Source organism: Leptonychotes weddellii, chromosome 7 (genome assembly GCF_054177405.1).
Source record: "Leptonychotes weddellii isolate Sample4059 chromosome 7, ASM5417740v2, whole genome shotgun sequence".
NCBI classification, from domain to species: Eukaryota; Metazoa; Chordata; class Mammalia; order Carnivora; family Phocidae; genus Leptonychotes; species Leptonychotes weddellii.
The window spans coordinates 90,864,371-90,885,623 of NC_138375.1; the positions used below are offsets into that span (position 1 = coordinate 90,864,371).

The 21,253-nt window shown below is 43.9% G+C and overlaps 1 long non-coding RNA gene across 2 annotated transcripts in view; it reads left to right on the forward strand.

Moving 5' to 3' along the window:
• Positions 1–1,323: 1,323 nt before the first annotated feature.
• The window catches only part of LOC145722680 (uncharacterized), a 54,550-nt gene continuing 34,620 nt past the window's right edge, over positions 1,324–21,253 (forward strand). Inside the window, exons 1-3 of one of the 2 annotated variants that reach the window (XR_014147124.1) lie at positions 1,324–1,647; positions 2,527–2,626; positions 4,777–4,868. This is a non-coding gene — a long non-coding RNA (uncharacterized LOC145722680). Of the gene's footprint in view, positions 1,648–2,526; positions 2,627–4,776; positions 4,869–8,729; positions 8,740–21,253 lie in introns of those variants that run through there. The other variant, XR_014147125.1, reaches the window with a different exon arrangement.

Here is a 21,253-nt window from a genome sequence, read left to right on the forward strand (position 1 = left end):
AATGAAGATTGGGAGATAACCAGGGGTTCAGAAAGAGGCAACTGACAGAAAAGGCTTCTGGTAGACAAGGAGACTTCAGGGGGAAAAAAATTTAATCCAATTTTTTTAAGTGAATTTCCTCTCCACCCAGAACAGCAGGAAATGTAATCTTCCAGGAAAGATGGTGTTGAAGCTCTCATTTTCTAGTTATCACTTCTTCCATGCTAGAGAAACAATTTTACTTCAAAGGCATAGATAGAGGATGTTCCCTGTGTGTGTGACTGGATTTGAACAACTGGCCGGTGCTCTGCTCCTTTCGGGTACAACCCCCTTGGGGGGTGGAGGGCAGCCCTTTTAGGGAGCAAAGGTTCCCTGGGCCCCTGCCTGCTGGGCTGGAAGGCCTTGTGATGGGGGAAGGGTGGGTGTTCTCCACTATAGGAAGCAAACTGTTCTGGTTTTATCTTCCTCCTCAATGTGTATATGCCTGGGCAGGAAGGCAAGGGAAGCAGACACTCCCTCCTCCCTACCCCTCGCTTCCTCAATCTGAAATTCTAAGAGATTCCTTCAAACCAAGTCATGTCCCAGGTATTTGTTGGAGTTCCAACTAAGGAAGAAAGATTCTCCAATTTACTCCATTCCTTGTCAGTACAGCAAACTCTAACATTCCATGAGGAATCAGGGAAATGCTACTTTGAGGAGAAGTGCTAATTTTTATTGGGCATGACTTAACTCAAATTACATCCCTGGTTTTTTTTTTTTTCTTCCTTTTTAAGAAGAATCACTTCAAAATGATTAATGATGCCTGAAGCCACCAGTCTTGCTTCCTGCGGTGAAATGCAGAACTTTTGTGCATGTCTGGGTTTGTAGGAGGGTGTGCTCCAAACCCCAGCAACAGATAGTTTCCCATACTGCACAGACAGTTGGGTCTTTGTTCAGAAAAGCTGACTCTCTGGAGGAAATGTGCTACAGAATGGGACCATATCCCCTGCAGGGAGGGAAGGCTTTGCTCCAGTTACGGAAGGGAAGTGAAATCCTCTACTTCTTAAGGTGCCAGAACAAGATTGTTGCTGGGTTAGCTGGAGCCTAATCCCAGTCCCCCTCCCCCGCCTTTTTTTTTTTTTTTTTTTTGTGGGAGCTAAGAACAATGAGGAGGGTGTCTTTGAAAACAGGTGGGATTACTGAAGGATTACAATAGAGGGGTAGGTAAACCCAAAAGTCCCCACCCCGCTGGGAGGCAGCCGCCTTACCGGACCTCTAGGCTGAGCTGGGGGAACGAATTCCCAGGGGAGCATCCTGTGCCTCCAGCCCATTTCCCAGGAGCAGCTTCCCCCAGGCTCTCAGACTCAGAAAGGGGAGAAACAGGGCGGGTGTACCACAACCACATTTGACATTTTTGTGAATCCTGTCTGGAAAAGAGGGTTCTTTCACAGAATTTTGGAAGTCTAACATTTTGTCACGTAAATTCCCCCACCCCTACGCTAGCCTTTATAGCACTGTTCTGGAAAATGCAATTTGGGTGAAGTGAAAAAAAAAAATCCCCTTTCTGGAGCTCAGAGCAACCTCTACCATGGTCCCTGGTCCTCCAATGAAGCGATTTGTAGAGGAGCTGAACTTTCCATTCAGAAGGGCAGCCTGCGTGGGCTAAAGGACGTGTGTAGGAGCTACAAGGTAAGGAAGCGGGAAGGGATCCCAGGGGAGCTCTGAATGTTAAGGGAGGGCTCAGCGGGAGCGTGTGTGTGTGCACGTGTGAACGCACACATGCATGTGCAAGACTTCTCCCTTCTGAACACACTAATGCTAGTAGGTCTGTTTCCTGGGGCGCCACAACATTTCCTCACGGACAGGGGGAGTCGGAAGAACAAGAGCAAGGAAATGTGAAAGCAGCAAGTATTGCTACATGGTTATCTCCTATTAGAAAAGTCAGATGTAAGAAAACGCAACAAAGCCAAAAAGAAAAAACCAAAAAACAAAAAACCTCCCTTAAACTAAAAGCTCATTCTGGCTCCTCCTGAGCCGAGCGGTTCTTAGGTTACATGGTGTAAACCAGGCTTTCATGTTGCAGAACTATCTTAGCATCAGCTGTGTTAGAAATTGTAAGTAATGTTGGGCAGTGTGCCCAAAGGGTTGGAGCCAGGAAGACTGATCTTTATGTTAACAGGCAGAGCACCTGCCTGAGAAATCTGGGACCACAGGTTTTCTTCCCACGACGCCTTCTCCATGTGAATTAATCTATTAGCTGGTACGTGTGTCGGTTTATTTAGGAGCATGTGTGCTGACAATTGGCTTCTGACTGTAAAATATGGTCTTCGGGGAGAAAATGATTAATTGCCTGCTTTAACTTGTGTGTGTGTGTGATGACAGTCACTATTAGTATGTGTGTGTCTACAAAACTAAAAGGCAAACTAAAGTCAAATAATCCTTAAGAAACCAGAAGGTGTGAATAAATAAAAAGACTGTTGGCATTGTTTGGACATTTATGCCCTCTTGATGGACACAAGAGTCCAGGAAATCTCATTTCTTAATGCATTATTTCCAAATATACAACAGGAGGCAATTCACGGCAGAAAAAATTTCCAACCCTTGAGTTTTCAATATTGTGATGAAATATACATCCTTGAAAAGAAACTGAGGGTTGTGGACCTCTCAAGTAGGTGTTTACTGTAATAAACATCTTTTTGTCTCTGTGACTTTTAAAATGCTGTTAAGTGATCGTAAACTCTTCATCCAACATGGTAAGAATGCCAGAGGCCACTTGTAGAAATCCAGAATAACAGAATAGATCATCTAATTTCCAAAACAGAAAATCTAGGCCAATTACAGTTTATGAGCTATTTTCCCAAATAAGGGTAGTTAAAGGAAAATGACCACAGTTTCGTTATAGAAAAGGCATTTTAACATAGAATGTAGGATTCTATTCTATTAACATAGAATATAGCAGGAATGTAGGATTTCCTAAGTTGAAGAAATATAATGTGGTCAAAAGCTCCCTGCACTGCCTTCATCTTTCTCATTTTGCCTTGATGGACATTTGGGAAACCTTTATTTTTAATTAGGTTTTATTTTTATTTTTACTTACTTTTATAACCTTTTTTTTTTTTTTATAACTGTGGGAGGCAGCACATTGGAGGCTTTTAACACTGCATTAGAAATATCTAGAAATAGAGCAGTGCTGCTCGGAGGGAATTAATGGGAAGAGAAGTGGGAGCGGGGTGGCCAGTTTGGAGGCCAGCTTGCCCAGGAGGGAGGAGGACAAAGCTCACTGAGTATGTAAGGCCTTCTGCTAAGTGCACAGGCAATTACCTCCTGTAATTACTAGTTTCCAGAAGCCGGTGCAGAGGCGGCTTGTTTCAATTCACGTATGTTCCCAGGCGGTCTACACTGAGGTTCCGGAGAGTGGCTGGGGCTGGAACCTTTATGAAGTTGGCAATGGGAGACTTGGAAAGGAGAACGATGCTCAGACAAAGGGGGTGTATGGGAGGCTGGAAAGGCAGGGAAGAAATTAAAGACTTAAAAATAAACTCGGAGAAGGCGGGGGACACAAAAGGCAGGAACAGAAAGGCATCAGCCGTGCCCACTGTCCCTGCTGATGAGGGGCAGTTAATCGGAATGTGGAGCAGCCCGTATTGACTGTGTATTGACTAGATGATGGGGAACTCATCCAGCATCAGTAAAACCAACCAGTTGGGGAGGGGTGGGGACTGGGTGACGAGAGGTCTATGGAGCAGGGAAGCCGAGATGCAGGGGTACATAGCAGTTCCAGAAGGTAGCAGAGGGATAGCTGTGTTTTCTTTTTTTAATGGAAAGACTTGAGCATTCTTTCAATTGCTCAACAAACATTCATTGGGTGTCTACTAAGTACCAAGGATTGTGGTAAGTGCTGGAGACTTAGAGATAAAAGGAACAGTCTCTGATCTTAAAGAGCTATCAGTCTGGGAACTTTGTGAGAGCGACAGAAAGGTAGACAGATAATGCTAATGTTGTGTGCTAAGAGCTCTGGGGGAGGAAAGGTCGAGGCCCTTGCCACACAGGGCAAGAAGTGTTCATCTTTACTGGGGAGGGGCAGTGGTTGGCAAGAGTGTCACAGGGGTCAAGGCTGAGCTGGGCTCTGAAGGATGATTAGGAGTTCTCTAGGCAAGGAATGGAGGAATGCACTGCAGTCAGAGGAAACCGTGCATGCAAAGGAATGAGCAATCTTAGTGAGTTGTACGGCTGGAGTGGAGAGCACAAGGAGTGTAGTGTTGAGGCAGGAGGCACCTTACGAGTTTCCTACTATGCTGAAGACTTTAGATTTTAATGTGTCAGTAGATCAAGGGGAAGCAGCCCACTGAAGAAAGATGAGGGGATGGTCACTGAGGGGGAAGGAAGAGAAGCTGAGTGAAGGTAAGAGTGATTTTGAGGTGGTGAGGAGGAACGTCAAAGTTGTGGGTGGGGGCTGGCCTTGATTTCCTCCACATGGTAGTTGGTTTGGCCATCTGGCTCTGTGGGGAAGACTGGGAGGGGGAGGGGAGCCTGGCAGAGCTGCTCTGGGGAATTCTAGAGAGAAACAAAAGGATTGCCATATTGTCATTATTTGAGATTCACAGACTTTCATCAGATATGTAACTGATTCTCACCGACACCATCGCCCCTACATCTGCTGTTCTGCTTTTAAATGAAGTGTGTGATCTTCCTTTCCAATATCCATTTTCTGCAAAGATATCAAGTGCCAGACACATGGCCCTTCTGAACGGGAGCCAAGGTATATTGATTACATATTCTCTGTCTTCTTGTTGAAACTTGTTTATATATATTTCACAGTGTCAAACATCAACCAACAGGAAGGACTCTTTATGGAACACCAATTATTACTATTGGTGGGAAGTTTTCAATGAAGAGGAAAATCAGGACAAGTATGTAAACTCAGTGTTTATTTAAAAGTGAATTCTCAACAAATTTTTTATCTCAAAGGGGAAAAGGACATAGAAAAGATAGTGTGGCTAGCATGAAGAGTGCTGGATCTGGAGTCCAGAGGCTGAGGTTTCTGTCCAGGTTATACTGTAAATAACTGACTGTGGGCAAAGTTCATTCTTGGTACAATTTTTCTCCCCTTACCCCCCAGCACAGTTACAGAAGTAATATATTAGAAACATAAGACTTTCAATTTATGATTTTATAGATGCAAATCAACTGCAGGAAAGCATTCTAAATTCTACTCTTGTGCCTAATTTATAAAACGAAATTGACTAACGTGTGTTTTATCAGTTCATGAGAAGTGAAGTCTGCCCTGGGGATTCACTAGTTTCTGGCTTAAGGGAAAAGGCGAGAGGAGAGCCAAAAATGACAAAACCAGCATGTGGAGAATCAGAGTGACTCACCGTAGGAGCAGGTTGGAGAAACTTTCTGTGGCTTTACAGATGTCTGATGTTTGCTGATGTTATCCACAATGATTTTAACACGTCATTTACATAATTTGTGGCAAGTTTTCAAATAGAAGAAAACTTGTGAGTTCTTTTGGTGAAGAAAAAAAGGAGGGTAGTCTTTTCACAAGGATAACGCTGATAGGACCTGCTCATGCAAAGGACTTTTTGTTTTTTTAGGACTTAACTTCATGGTAGGCAGAATCAGATCCCCTGCCCTCCAGCAGAGATCAGGTCCTAATCTCTGGAACCTGTGAATGTGTGGGACGAGGGACTTCGCAGAGGTGATTGAGTTAAGGATCTGAGATTAGAGATTATCCTGGATTGCCCAGGTGTGCTCAGTGTCATCACAGGTCCTTATCGGAGAAAGGCAGGAGTGTCAGAGTCAGAGGGGAGGAGATGTGAGGACAGAAGCGTAGGGCAGAGTGATGCCATTGTCGGAAGCGGGCCTGAGCCCCAGAGCCAGAGAAGCAGATGGCCTCCAGAAACTGAGAAAGGCAAGGAATGGCTTCTCCACTAGAAGCCTCCAGAAAGATGAGAGCCCTGCCGACACCTGGATTTTAGCCCCTCAAGCCCCTTTTTGGACTTCCGATGTCTGGTGTGCTGAGACAATCAAGCTGCATTGTTTTAAGCGGCTAAGTTGTGGTAACTTGTTACCGCAGCAATAGGGAACTAATACAAAGTTGGTGAGTGGTCCTGGTCCTCTGGGTTCTATCCTCCTGGGTTATAAACTCCTGTGTGCCTTTCTTTCACCCCAAATTTCTTTCCCTCAGAGCCCTGGTCACGCTCTTGTAATTGCCCTTTTAATTATTTCTCTCCTCACTAGAGGCGAGCTTTCTGAGGGCCGGGAAGTATCCTACTCACTTTGTGTCTCAGCTGTTGGGTACAGTGCCTACCATGGAGTCAGAACTCAACCACTAGTTGAGTGAACTGGTGAAATCAGTGCTAGATAGGGAATTTTCAAATGGATCCAAAGGGTGGGATGGATCAAAGGAAGTAGATCTGCCATTTCTGGCTTGGTAAGGTCTGGGTGTCTCCCTTTGGTGATACCAACCGAAGGTGAAAATGGGTTGTGAAGGAGTGTGAGGAAGTGTCTTTTTATCCCCAGACTCCTTCATTCTGGCCATTTTCTTGCCTCACACTGTGGTCTGCTCAAGTCTGGCATGAAGAGTTGACTTGTGTGGGTGATTGAACCTGAGTGGGCTGTGAGGCCTTCTGAGGTGACCCATCCAAGAAAGACCTTTGTCAGGTCTTGTTTAACTCACATGGTCTGATTATTTGTTGGAAGCAGTGTGTAATCCCCTACGTGTATGTGTTCCTCTTTGATGTTCTGTGCTGGGTCTCTTAGGATTAGACCCTCTGGAGACGACCTTTAACTTCTGCTCTTCGGCCTGGGCCTTGGCAGAGCCCTCAGACCTTCTTTGACCTCTGGAGCAAGGAGTCTTTTCTGCCTGGACCCCAGTTGCACCTTCTCTGAGCTTTTGGCTGAGCTCCTGTGAGAGTTGTCTTCTCCATTGCTGGGGTCTCACTGGGGATTTTGCTTCCTATCTTCTTCCTCTGCACTAGACAATGCTTGAGAGGCTGCATGTAAATGCCATACTTTTGGTGATTCTAAATCTGCCATTCTTGGATTCCTGTGCCTCCAGATGCTGCAGAGGGCCTGTTCCTCACTCCTGCCCTAGTCCTGTTTCTCTTCCATCTGGAAGCCACCGTCTTTGCTCCTCTCTTTTTTTCCCTCTCTGTCCTGGATGACTTTATCAAAGAAACTCCATTCAGCTTTTTCTAGCATTTTCCCTTTCAGCACCAACCACCCAGCCCACCTGAGACCTACTGGTCTACCCAGCCTGGTCTTTTCTCCTGCTACCTGGTGACTGTTTAGGAGGTCACACTGTATGCACACTTTCATGGTGAAGACAGTTTCAATCTTCCCCAAAGAAGTCCCGAGGGGGTGAAAAATTCATCACATTTACAAGTGCTCAAGAAAGAACATGGGGGTGTTTTGGCTGCAACTCCTGTCACTCTGCTGATTGCCTGGGTAGACTTAGCCGATGGTGAGGAGGGGCTGACCATCTCCTCTCTCACCAGGCTAAGGGCAGCTCTTTCAAAGACATACGCTAGATTGAAAGAATGGCTTTCTCTGATAGAGGAAGACATTTCTGGTAGAGATAATTAAAATCAAATGGAGGGCATATAACCCTAAGAATAGAAAATAGGGACTTGAACAGGTATTTGTACACCCATGTTTACAGCAGTATTCTTCACAACTGCCGAACGTGAAATCAACCAAAATCTCTATCGATGAACAGATAAAAATGGGGTATATACACACAGCATATTATTATTCTTCCCTAAAAAATGAATTGACACATGCTATAATGCGCTTCAACCTTGGAGACGTGATGCTAAGTGAAATAACAAAAGCCAAAGCATAATTATTGTCAGATTCCACATCTATGAGATACCTAGAAGACTCAAAGTCATGGAAAGTAGAATGGTGGTTACCAGGGGTTGCGGGGGCAGTGAGGGGAGTGAGGAGCTGTTGTTTCAAGGGTACAGAGTTTGTTTGGGAAGATGGAACAGTTCTGGAGATAGAAGGTGGTGATGGTTGTACAACAGTATGAATGTACTTCATGCCACTCAACTATACGCTTAAAAATGGTTAAAATGGTAAAATTAAGGTATATTTGACCACAGTGAAAAATATTTTAAAAATAATATGGAAATCATGGCCTGGTGGTTTTTCTGTAATTCACATTCATTTTTTTGGCCAAGGGTACACATAAAAATGTCAAACAGTGCACAAAAATTGTTGAAAAAGCTCACCTATCCATGTGGTTCCCATTCTGTGTACTTTCCTCCTCCCGAGTACTGGTGAGAAAAATCTTCTTTAACCAGCACTCAGGTACACCCTCCTACTAAGTAATTTTTTCCTGTGACTTTAGCACACTAATCTAGGAAAGGAAACATGTTGAATGAGTTGAATGTGTATTTGCAAAAGTTATCAAATAAACCTGGTGACCGTGGCAACTCCTTGGAGCTGTGCTGGGTAACGGGGATTTGGCGATTCATGCACATGCATTATAGAACACTTCTGTCCCAGACTCCCTTACTTCACATTGGAAGTATGTGACCTCCAGGTAGTCGGCGCTCTGAAGGAGAGCTTTGATGGAAACAAGGCAAACAGTCTGGTGCCTCTTGGTTTAGGTAATTTTGGTGGCCGATTGTCATGTGGAACTTCTGAAAGAGAAATACCATCTGCTTACCCCGGGAATAGGAGCTTGTTGTTTGGGAGGCATAAACACAGATTCTATGGCCAGATGCCCTGGGGACCCAGTGGGCTTGTCGGGTGATGGCCAGCGAGTCTGTGCCAGCATGAGGTGGGGCGGTCGCAGTGTGCAGTGGTTGCCATCATACCTGCTCAGCCTTCCCGGGGCGACCCGGCTTGCATTTCTTTTCATAAATTAGGGTACAGGCATGGTGAGAATGCAAGCACCGCTTTAATGCAGTTTAAAATAAAAATATCATAAAATATGTTTCAGGAACCCCAACAAAATTCTACATTTTGCCCTAGTGATTAACTCAGAACTGTTTTGAAATCTCCAGTAGTAACTATTTCATGCTATTCTTCCTTGCTCCCTCCTCCTTCCATCCTTCCCTTCTTTTTCTCCTTTTCTCTTTGCTTTGTTTTGTAATGCATGCACTCCGAGTACTGTTTCGTCTGCCTTTTGTGTCATCCAACACTGCCAAAACACAATGTCAAGTACAACTATCTGTCCTACTTTGCTATCGTGTCTTTAGGTGAGCATTAGAGGTGGCTACAATAATATGGAATGGGAGATATAGAGGGTGCTGGAAGGAGTTGGCCTAATGGAAAGACTTATTTGAAAATAGAGAAGACAGGGAGGGGCTGGAAGCATCCTCCCTGGGCAGCGTTTTCTTTCCTGTCAACGCTTCTCCTCAACTCCTGCACACCAAAGCCTTTCCTAGCAGGAAATGGATGGGACCCAAAGGAGAACGGGAAGTAATGTAGTGCTTACTCTGTCTCCTTGAGATGGCGGGTGGCCCAGGTGGGAACGGGGCATCGTGCTTCTACCTGGTGGATACCTGGCCTCTGAAGAGCCAGTGGATCCAATGAGGCCAGAAGTCTAGGACAAAGGCAGCTCCCTCTCCAGGGTTTTTGTTACCACTTCTGGGAGAGACAGGAATAAGGCTGTCTGGTTTCTTTCTAGGTTGTCCATAGGACTCAGACTGGCAAAACAGTAAAAGGGGTAGACATGCCATCCCTCAGGGAAGATGACGTATTTGACTGGCCCTTTCTTAATGACCCAAGAGGTGGTTTTGGTTTGGGTGATGAAAAACTCTTCTAGCAGCATTTGAAATGTTGCTCAATATCAGCAGGAGTAATCATCATTACAGCTAATAGGCCAGCTAAGTGCTCTTTCTGCATCATCTCATTTCAGCTGTAGGACGCATTCCTGTTGTCTTTTCAAACATGTAAGATAGGTACTATCCTTATCCACAATATACATGGTATCTCCATTTTACGTATTGGAACTAAAATAAGTTATTGGCCTAAGGACAGGGTGACTAAGAGGCAGACTTTTCATTATAAGTCTTTATTGCCTCCTTCTTTTACTCTTTTCAACACTGTTGATTCTTATATTTTGCTAAGAAATAATGAGATCCACCACGTACGTCAAGAAACAAGGTGAAGTCTTGTTTGAAAGCTCTCTCTGGGAATTTGCTGCAGGTGGGAGAGGGGAGGCTAGCTTGTCTGAGTCAAACTTATTGCCAGTTAGAGCAGGAAGTACTTCCCATAGTCTGGCATAAAACAGGCTTGATTTAATTTTATTGGGATGTGGGGTGGCTGTGAAAAAAAAACAATTTGAGGTGTGGTTTTCTGGAGGTGGTAGGGAGATAAAGTTTTTTTCTGAATGATGTTTTAGCTTGGGCAATAACAGAAGTTGTACAGTTTTGAATTCTGAATAAAAGGAAAAGCCAATATTACAGTGTTAACTGGGGACACAGACCTACCAGTGAGGCAGACAATGGCAGATGGTAGCCACCAGCAGGAAAGCTACCAGCTTAGAGCCCCAGGGGGAAGTGAACCCCACCGTAAGCACTCTTTGGCTGTGCTGGTGATCCTCGGCTGCCTTCCTCATTCTCTGCTCTGTGTCCTGGGAGCCTGGTCTTGAAGACCGCCCCTTCTGAGCTCTCATTGCACTCTATCTTCCGCTTGGGTTTGGTCAAGAGCAGGAGGTGAGGCTGGGGTATTTCTTCTTTGCTCTCTCCCTGCTTCGGGGAGATCTCCAGAAGTTGCTACTTCCTCTTGGAAGTTGTCTCCACCAGGCAGCTTCACCTCAATGGTTCTAGCCCAAAATGGGCTCAAGGATCACGACTTCACCTTCATGTTCCCTCAGCCACCAGGGTTGTAATAGCAACAGCTGTTGCTGGTCCAAGGGTGGTTCTTCATCCCTGCGAGTTCTGTCTGGCCACACCTGCCTAGGAGGCCCCTTCATCACACCTCTCCTTTTGCTCCACCCGTGGTGGTTGATGTCTACTTATTGGCAGGACATTGACTAATACGTCACAAACAATAGTGCTTCTAAAATGGAATGTTCATATGAGTCACCTGGGATCTGGTTCAGTTGATTCTGATTCAGTAGACCTGGGGTGAGGCCCAAGAGTGGGCATCTCTAACAAGTTCCCAGATGATGCTGAAGCTGCTGGTCTGGGGACCATGCTCTCAGGAGGAGGAAACAATAGCACTTCCCTCATTAACCATGCTGTCATAGCTGTTGGCAAATATGGCCCAGAAGAGCAAAATACTGACTCTCACTACAAAACCCAGTCAACAAAAATGTAGGCTTCCACTTACCCTGAGAGTCAGAAATGGGTTGAAGTAAAACCAAAACAAAAGACATTCTGCTTTTCAGGTTTGGCTCCCTGCCACCCCTCTCCGTGTGTGTGTGTGTGTGTGTGTGTGTGTGTGTGTGTGTGTGTGTGTGTGTGTGTGTGTGTGTGTGTGTGTGTGTGTGTGAGATATACATAGGCAAGTGAAGGATTTCTAGAGTCCCCTGAATCCTGAATTGTTGTGGGTTATTTCATAAAATCGGAGCCCGGATGCTGGGACAGTTAGGGTGGCATGGAGATAGAGAATAAAAGCTTGTTTTCTCAGACCTGACATTGGCAAACTATGGCCGAAACGCCAAATCCAGCACAGCACCTAGATTTGTAGATGAAGCTTTATTGGAACACAGCCACATTCATTTGCTTCTGTATTGTCTCTGGCTGCTTTTACCCAACAATGGCACTGTTGGGTTGTTACTACAGACACCCTATGGCCACAGAGCCGAATGTTGACTGTCTGGCTGTTCACAGAAAAATTTGCTGATTCCCGCTTTAGACGATCATGCAGAGTTTCTCAAGAATTTAGTTCCTTGAGCAAAATGATTCTTAAGAATCATCTTGTCTCATTTTACAGATGGGGAAATGAATACCCACATTCCCATTCATATTCTAAATGGATACCCATCTAGCTTAAATCTGCTGTTTTAAAAAGACACATGGGAAAAACCGGAAGGAATTTGGAGGAGAAAAAACTATTAGATGTCCTTTGAGGAAAGTCGAACTCTAATGTTAGAATTTGGAAAGTTAAAGATGTGACAATTATCTGTCGGTTACCAGAAAGTAAGCTCAATTGTTACTCTCTATTTCCACATAGGAAAGGCTTTCCCACCTATAAATGGTGCAGATGCTGGAATTACATTTCCATGGGAGGTCAGGGCCTGAATCTTTAAAACGAGGTTGGGATAGCTGCTTCAAATGACGTAGGAGGAGATTGCAGCACCTGAACTTGTCATTCATTTATTCACTACCAAATAGTGAGGAGGAAGGCAGGGACCCAAGGCAGGGGTAGGGCAATTTGGTATGCTGTCCTTGGTGTGTGTGTGTGTGTGTGTGTGTGCACGCTTGCACTCACCCCCCACCCCCAGGCTCACGCACATGCGCGCACACCGTATCCTGTTCTATCTCTGGCCATGCTGAAAATCATCTCGAGGCTAGTCAACTATCAAACATTGCTATAAGCCTTTGTTATCTGGGTTCAAGGATCCCTTCAAGCTTGCTGACTCAGAGCAGAGTGATGGAGCGATCATTTTTAGCCCCTTTAAGAATGTCTTCAGTGATAATTTGGAGCATTTGTAGATTTAAATAGCACTAATATCCTTTTGATTTGAGAACAGAAACAAAATGTGCAAAATTTGGATTTGTCACAGTACATGTCATTGCGTAATATAGTCATTGCTTATGGGAAAGTCCGCTACAAAATTATTGGGTAGATTTTTTTGTGGAGGATTTTTCTTTGGGATGCTCTAAGCTTCTGGCCGACTCACCTCTCTAGACTATATAGACTATATAGAGAATGCACAGGTCTCCTTTTGTAGGTCTGGGCTCTGAAGGGGTAAGAACTATGTATTACTTCACTTCTGTATTTCCAGTGCCTCAGGCAGTCTTGCACATTGTGGGTGCGGGATAAATGTTTATTTCTTGCTGGGGGTGGGGAGAATAGCAGGTATGCATTAAATTGTAGCAATCGATCTTTGTGGTGAGCCGCCCAGTATGGACAATTAAGCGGTATGATAACAAGGATTGGCTCTGAGATAATGTGCTTCTCTGTTGAGGCACTCCTGCCCTTCCCTCTGCATAGCAAGGTCATCCTAGTTTAGATCTGCTGACAGGTGGGAATTGCAGAAGCAGCACATACTGTCCATTCACACTGAGGTCTTGACAATAAGGCTGGAATTTATATTGAGCCTTTCATCTTTGAAGTTCAATGTTCTAACTCTAATCTTTATAACTTCCTTGTGAAGTTGGAGAGTTTAATTTCGTTTTTTCTGGTAGTGGGGGGAATGTGATGGAGACATAAGTTGAAGGACCTGCTCAGGAACTCCAAATGGGTCAAGGCCAAGGTGGGAAAGGAGCTGGACATTTTGTAGCTCATTTGGTAGCAGGACATTTTGTAGTCTATTTTCTTTTTCCTGGTGAAAAATTGGGTAAATGCAGCATGCCTTTTAAAAAAATTATTTTTTAGCTTTAATTCCACTATACTTAACATAATGTTATAGTAGGACAGAGAAGCTTGTGATGCTTTTTTTCTACTGTGTTCCAAATATGTTTAGAGTCACAGAGACAGAAATCAAAGTAATTGCAAAGTCTATATTTTTTAAAAGTCTCTTCTAAAGTGCTTATAAGGTCTTTGGTCCAACTGCTGGATTTAATTTGGAGCTTAGAGTATAGTCATCATCCCTACTTTCCCTTCAGCCTGGCTTTTCTTCCCAGCTTCCCATCTGATCTTCTTTCTTTAAAGTAACTATTAAAATGTCTCTGTTACAACTCATAGGCTTATGATGCCTTGGTGATTACTAGCCAGACTCAAGGCTTTAGGCAGATTACCTTCTCTCTGATCCTAACACAGACCCTAAAGTTTGACTCAGCAGCTACTGCTGAAAACTCAAGACTTTATAATTAAAACGATGATTATTTGGAGGGCATTGTAGAATTGCAATACAATGTAAAGATTGGTCTCTGTAAATAATGAAACCTAAGGTGGTTTCGTTACAGAGCAGATGTAGTAACACATGTAAGGTGAACAAATACTACCAGCTTCTCAACAACGTGACGCTTAATCCATAGAACATCTTTTGTAGATAATGAAATATTCGGACTTGAGCTTTGCAGAAGGGACACACAGGAAGCTACAGGACTTGGCCGGAAGCCGTGGTTGAACTGGCTATTCCGTGAAAGGCTGTTCCTTCAGACACATAAGTCTCATTGCACTGCTGCTCAAACTTTGCCCTCTTGTACAGTTACAAAATAAAACATAAGAAAATCGATTTTAACTTTAACAAGATGCCAAATAAAAATGCCGTTAGTTTACATCAGAATGAATCCTTGCCTTTTGCCAGTTTTTGTGACGACAGAGCAGAATGCCGCGGACACTGGGTGATTGCTGAGGTTCAGGAGCTTCTCTGCTCCTGCCCCTCTCCGTCCTTACCATTCCTCTAACAGCTGAAGGCACTGGTTTGAGGTGAGACTTTGCTACCAAAATGCAGCTTGTTAAATTGCCTAGAGTAACAATACGACCTGAAAATAGAGGACATGACTCGCCAAAGCCAGACGATCTTGTCTAACAGACATGATTTCCTTCTCTCCTGGCCTCGGTGCGGTGTTGTAGCTGGGAAATGTAAGCATTTTAAGATGAAGCCAATTATTTTTACCCTTTGCTAACTCACTGAATGGCATTCCTTCCCTTCAAAAAACTTCTCATTCAACAGCATTTAAATTAAGAGAAAGATTGAAACAGATTCTGTAGAAACTAAGGCATGTATTGACTGACTCAAGATATACTAAGTATGGGGCGCCTGGGTGGCTCAGCTGGGTAAGCATCCGACTCTTGGTTTCTGCTCAGGTCATAACCTCGGGGTCATGGGATCGAGCCCCAAGCTCTATGCTCAGCGGGGAGTCTGCTTAAGATTCTTGCTCTCCCTCTGCTCCTCCCCCTGCTCACTCACTGGCTCGCTCTCTAAAAATCAATAGGTAAGTGAAAGCTTTACAAAATACACTAAGTATGCTAAGGTTTTAGATTTGTAAGAATAGGTGATTATTGGGCGCCTGGGTGGCTCAGTTGGTTAAGCGACTGCCTTCGGCTCAGGTCATGATCCTGGAGTCCCGGGATCGAGTCCCGCATCGGGCTCCCTGCTCGGCGGGGAGTCTGCTTCTCGCTCTGACCCTCCTCCCTCTCATGCTCTCTGTCTTTCATTCTCTCTCTCTCAAATAAATAAATAAAATCTTTAAAAAAAAAAAAAGAATAGGTGATTATTGCCTATATTGGAAAAAAGATGAAAGTTTGAGACTTTCTTGTCTATATGTATTTCTACCTAAAGATTCTTTAAAATCCAGTGTTTTTAAAAATGTGACTAATACAATCTTACATGACATAAAATGATCATGAAGACAGAATTCTGTAAGAAGATGCTGACCTTAATAAAAGATTTCTTGAATTATTCATTTTATGCTGAGCCAGTTGCTTTAAATTTTCATTTCTTTAATATCAAGGAAAATCTGTTCACATTAATAATTTCTGACCATACGGTGAAAGTAAGACTACCAGCTGATCCCCAAAGTGTTAGGCATTGTTCGAAGAACTTTACATGTACCAAGGTTACTCTCCATGATAATCCCATGAAGAAGGATGTGCTGCCATCCTAATTTTGCAGATAAGGCAACTGAGGCTCAGACTAAAAAACACTGATAAGTTCATCAACTAGTATTTGGGGACGTCAGGATTAGAAGCTGGACACCCCAGCTCCAGAGTGTTGACTGACATTCATACTGATCACCTCAGCAAACCTCAAGGAGGCGGCATTTGGTCCAGGGGTGAGGTGGGGAGCATTGAAGGTATGTTACACAGTAACTGGAAAACGTAAGAAATGCTCAGTGAGGAAAAATCAAATGCAACGGACTTTGAGGGTGAAGTATTCATGTAATAATGACTTATAGTCAGAGATAATGTTTTGACTTAAGTTTATTATTAGCTCTCCATGACTGCTTTTAGATTCTACCATTAAACCTGCACTTGATAAGGGGGGAGGGAAGAAGGAAGACGAGCGGGCACTGGGAGAATGATGAAGGCAGTAGTGCCATGGTTTCCCATCACTTTAAGATCTTTTCTAGACCCGGGCCTGAGGCTCTGTTTTAATACACCGAAGATGCATCTAAGTGTGTGTTTCGATCTCTAACGTGCTGTGCACTATATACACGCATGTGCAATGTGGGTGCCGAAGAGGATTGCAAATTCTCACATACTATACATCTCTAATGTAAGGATTATAGCATCTGAGGTGACTTGTAATCATTTATTAAGAGCTTATTTTAATCATGCCTTTTTAAAAATGCACAGAGATTTTTCAAAGGGAAAAACTACCCTGGAGTAGAAGCCGGGTAGAATTTGAAACTGAGCCCAGTTGACTTCTTGCTGCTTAGGTCTTATCTCTCAGAGCCAGGGATGAAAGAAAGACCAGGCTCCTCCCTGTTTATTTCTTGGCCTTCTTGTCCTGTCTGATGCTTTGCCCCCAGCTCTGCAACTGTATTTATTTCCCATCTGCTTCCTGTTCTCTAGACGGTCTGAGACAGGCTGTTCACCACCAGCCAGCAGTCACAGAGAGAAATAAATATTGGAGTGTGCATAAAACCCACGGTAGCAGGCAAGGACCATAAGCAGAAATAAAGACCCTGGCCTCACAGACAGATTGTTTGGGAGGGGATTAAGAAACAACGTTCTTTGGAGTTAGGTGCCCTGGCTAACTCTTTGGAGTTAGGCCTGCTGGCTTTTCAGGAGGAGTTTTTTTTTTAAATCAGGTCTATTGTTCTGTTGCTTCGTCAGACATTGGTTAGCATCTTTGGCAGTAGATGGTTGCATGTGAACCATTGCTTAAGGTTTTTGTTTTTTTTTTTTTTGGTCATTTCGACCAGTGCTTCCAGATCTCTAGGTATCACAGCCTCGTTAAGAAAAGAGTTAAAGTAAGTGATGTGTTTGTGGAAAGGAAAAGGGGCAGAGCTCTTTAGGATTGCTAGTTTATGTTTTGCTAGGGATGGACATTGAAAATATCATTGTTTCATATATGAAAGTGCAATTTAATCCCAAAGAGCAGAGAGCAGGCCCGTCCTTCCTGAGAGGACTTGTACATGTGTTTAGAAAAATGGATTTAAAATTTTGCAGTGTAGAATGATGAAAGGACATTTTAGTTAATCATAACTTTTAGATACCTGTTTACTTGTTACAAGTTTGTCTACTTGAAGATTTGTGTTCCACAATATGAAATGGAGTCCCAATACCCAGTTTCTGGGAGCTAAATTTCAAAACCATAGTCAAGCCAAAATCCAGTTTCTCAAAACGATGTTAAGTGCAAATGGAAACCTCGTTCCTGGTGTTATTTCATTGAACTTGGAATATTCTGGGCAGGGTGGGACTTGTGGGTGCCCGAGGTCATGACATAATTTGGAACTACTTTCCCCTGTAAGATTTACACTCACCCTTTTTTAATGTGGCGGGGGGGGCGGTGCACGGGACGGGGTGGTCATTGAGTAGAGGAAGGACAGAGAAGGAAGATTTGTGGCAGAACTCAGTCTTGCTCTGATTCATTTGAACAGTTAAATCCTGCCCCTAACCTTGAAAATCCTACTCAACAAAACCAAATCCTTCAGGTAGCAGGATCGGTTATTCTCCTATGAAGACAATCAGGGAGAGATCTGTTGGGATTTGAACATGCTCTCAGAGGGCTGCACAAGCCTATTCATTCTGGTAAATACAATTTTCTTTGTATTGTTTCATTTTAAGTGATTTTAAGAGCTCCTGTGGTACAAGAGGTTGTCCCTCAGGAAGGACGTTCTGCTGGCCCACTCCTTAACAGGGTCCAAATCCTGTGTGAGCCCAAAGAAATCAAGAAACAAGAGCCACTTGACCAGTTGCTTCTGCCCTCTCTCTGGACTGGGGGGAGAGCAGGCAGTTGCAGACCAAGTCCCCGGCCAATGTAAATATGTGCAGGGACGCAGGGAGGCTGGTAACTTTCTGCAAGAGGCAAGGCGACATATTGAAGCCTCGAACATAGTAGACAAGGCTATCTGAGAGAAATTTATCTGACACGGAGGTTGTATTTTTCATCTAGCTCAGTCCTGGACCAGGATTCGGGAATCGCTGATTTAGAGGTCATTATGAATTGAATTGTCCTCCCCCCGCCCCAATTTCATGTGTTGAAATCTTTACCCCCACTGGCTAGCTCAGAATGTGACGTTGTTTAGATACCGAAAAACATCTGCAATGATTCTCTAAGATGAGGTCATGTCCTTGACTTGGTTTCTGGGCAATCCATGGCCACCCTCTTCATTCTCCATTACCTCTAGGTGCTCTGCTGGCCTAGCTATAAAATGCCTTTATACTAGAGATACTTGGGGAATTGGCATGAGAGATGACCACGTCTCCTTGTTCTTTCCATTAGAATTCCCCTAACCCCTGCAGCTGGGCCAAAAGGCACTTTGATCGGACGAAGGCTGACCCAGGCCCGGTGTAGAACGCTGGAAATGGGCTTTGAGGTCTCTTGGTAGTAGATCCTGGGAGAATATTCCGAGCATGGCATGATTAACTGGAGTCAAGTTCTCATGAGTCTAACAGAGATTTAAATGAATGGGAAGAAAAAAGCGTGCCCAGAGTTGCACCTTTCTCCCAGGAAAGGGTTTCCTATGGATGCCTTAATTGGATTTAACCCAGATGCAGAGCTTATAAACATCAAAGAGTGGGGCAAATGTTTGTGGATTTCCCGAACATGCTTGGGATAGGTATCCCTGTCACCCTTGTTCTCCAGAAGGGCACCTTGGGCAGAGAGGTGGAGGTTTTAGAACCGCAGTGTGGGATGCTGCTAGAGTCAAGTTTCCTAAGCTTCCGTTCTTCCATTCTTTAGGCTTTCGGCCATTTTTCTCCGTGCCTCTGGTGGAAGACACAGCAAGTACAGAGATGGGAATAGTGAAGGGAAGAGGGGTTAAGATAGTACACTGTCAGACTTCTGAAATGTCCAGAGGGTTACCGACAACGTCCCTCTGTCTCTCTGAGGCTAGCATCTTCAGTTATTAAGGATAGAAGCTTCATCAACATTTGGACTCCTTGGAGACAACTAGCAATTACCTCAAATTCTGTTCCCACTGCCCACCCCTCCCCAACTTCAAAGGAAGCTCATTACCAGTCTCCAAATTCTTGAAATTACTTTCCCATCATCTCAAACAATGTATGTAAATAGTTCATAATGAGGGTCTAACCTCACCCTTTAGATTACTCAAGAAGCTCACAAAGATGGACTGTGATAAAATTATTCCAAGGCAAGGTGATTATCTCTGGATTATTCTTCCCAAGATTTTATTGCTGGTTTGCTAAAATTTTAGAAGATATTTTACATACATACATTTACAGAAATCATTTATACAAACTTTTTTCCTGACCTTTATTTGCAAATTAACACCCAAATGAGACCTCTTCTCATAATGAACTATTTTGGGTCTTGCAGATGAATAATTAAGAAACACATATTAAGCAGGAATGAATTTGATGAGCAGGTCTTTGAGGTTGCCAGTAACATCTAGTTGCCTTTGTTTTCCAGAAGATTGTATTTTATAGGAGAGAGATCAGGATGTGCCTGAGACTGCAAGCCTGTATGAAAAGGAGGCAGACAGCCTAGTTCATTAATTTGAGCAGGGTTCCTGTTTAGATTTACCCTCAACATCAACAAAAGGAGAAAAAGGAGTAAACAGAGGTGTGTAGAAACGGGTGCCAAACTGTCAGGTATCTAAAATGAGATGGTTAAAGTTGATGGTAAGATTTTTCTGGAGATCATCTTTATATGGAAGAAAACACAAGTGCATCAGATCGTCCCTGTCCTCTTGAGGACCTTAATCTTCTCCATCTCTTGGGTCACTTCCTCACAGTCGCCTGTGTTCTCAGACAGGCTCTCCCCTGTCGCAGTGGGGGATCCGTGGGCTGTACTCATTGTGTCCTTTGAGGTTACAAGGGTAGGGGACGAGGTTGGAGTGCAGGGGAGTGGGAGAGGGAGCAAAAGTCTGCCTTTGAGAATTTTAAGCTCTATAGGGACAGTGGCTCCTGAGTGACAATTACAATACAGAAGGACAGGGAGGACTATGAGCTGCAGAGGCAGCGGGGAGAAGAAGAGTCTGACCCTACCCCAGAGGGCCAAGAAAATTCAACTGTGTCCATCAGGCAGACAAATGACAGGAATCCCATTCTATGTGCAACAGAAAGAGAGATGGATAAATGGGCCAAGAGATGGATCAGTGGAGAGATGGAATCTGTAGGCCAGCTTTTTGTAGATCCCATCCTCAGGGGATTCTTGGATCTTGACCAGATTCCTTTTTGCTCATAGTGAAGCGTTCTATTCTTGTTCCAATTCTGTATTAAAGCTGGAAAGTCATCTGGGGAAACAGAACTGAAGAGAGATTATATTTCACACAACTGTGGAAGAACTGGGATTATAAAAAAGTAAAGTTGCAAGGCTACCTAGGATGGCTTTGTGCATTTCTGAATAGATCTTAGTACCTGTCGATGAACAGACAACATAATAAAAATGGAAATGTTGCCACATGAGCACATTAATTTTTAACCTTGGACTCACGGTGCTAAAGGCTAACTCACTGGATACAGATAAGGAAGGTGGAAGTGCTTTGAAAACATAAAACACTCTTCCCTGGAAATCAAGAGACATAAAAAAGGGAGGGAGAGAGTTCAGGCAAAGGAGTCAAAAGGCAGGTGGAAGGTTCTCATCGGTTCTTCCTTTTCTCTGCCCGTTAGCATGGAGGCAGCTTGCAGTGGGTTCTGGGCAGCCCAACAAAAAGAATGACTATCATAAACCAAGAAATGAGGCCCAAAGAGATGGAAATGAACTAGAAAGTGGAAGGAAAGAAAAATCTTATTTGGCACATAAAGCATTTGTAAAATAGTTGATTTGTTTCTCAACACTGAAGTTAACACATTTAATTGAGGTAATCCTACTGTGGTTCCTGCCATGCAGGGGTCCCCATTCTCCAACAGTGGCCATCACAGACCACTGCATAGACCCTGCGAAGAACGCAACCAGAAGGTCCCAAGTTATATAGATGTAAGCAAGAAGGAGGAGGTGCATTTGCATTGAGCATACACTGTATCCTCATCATGAACATTATTGTTCTTGGAAAACCAAAGTGGGCAAGAGGAGGCTATCTATTTTCTGAGTGCTTTGCTCTGTACACACACATACATGCACAGCCCCTTTAGCTCTTAGGAG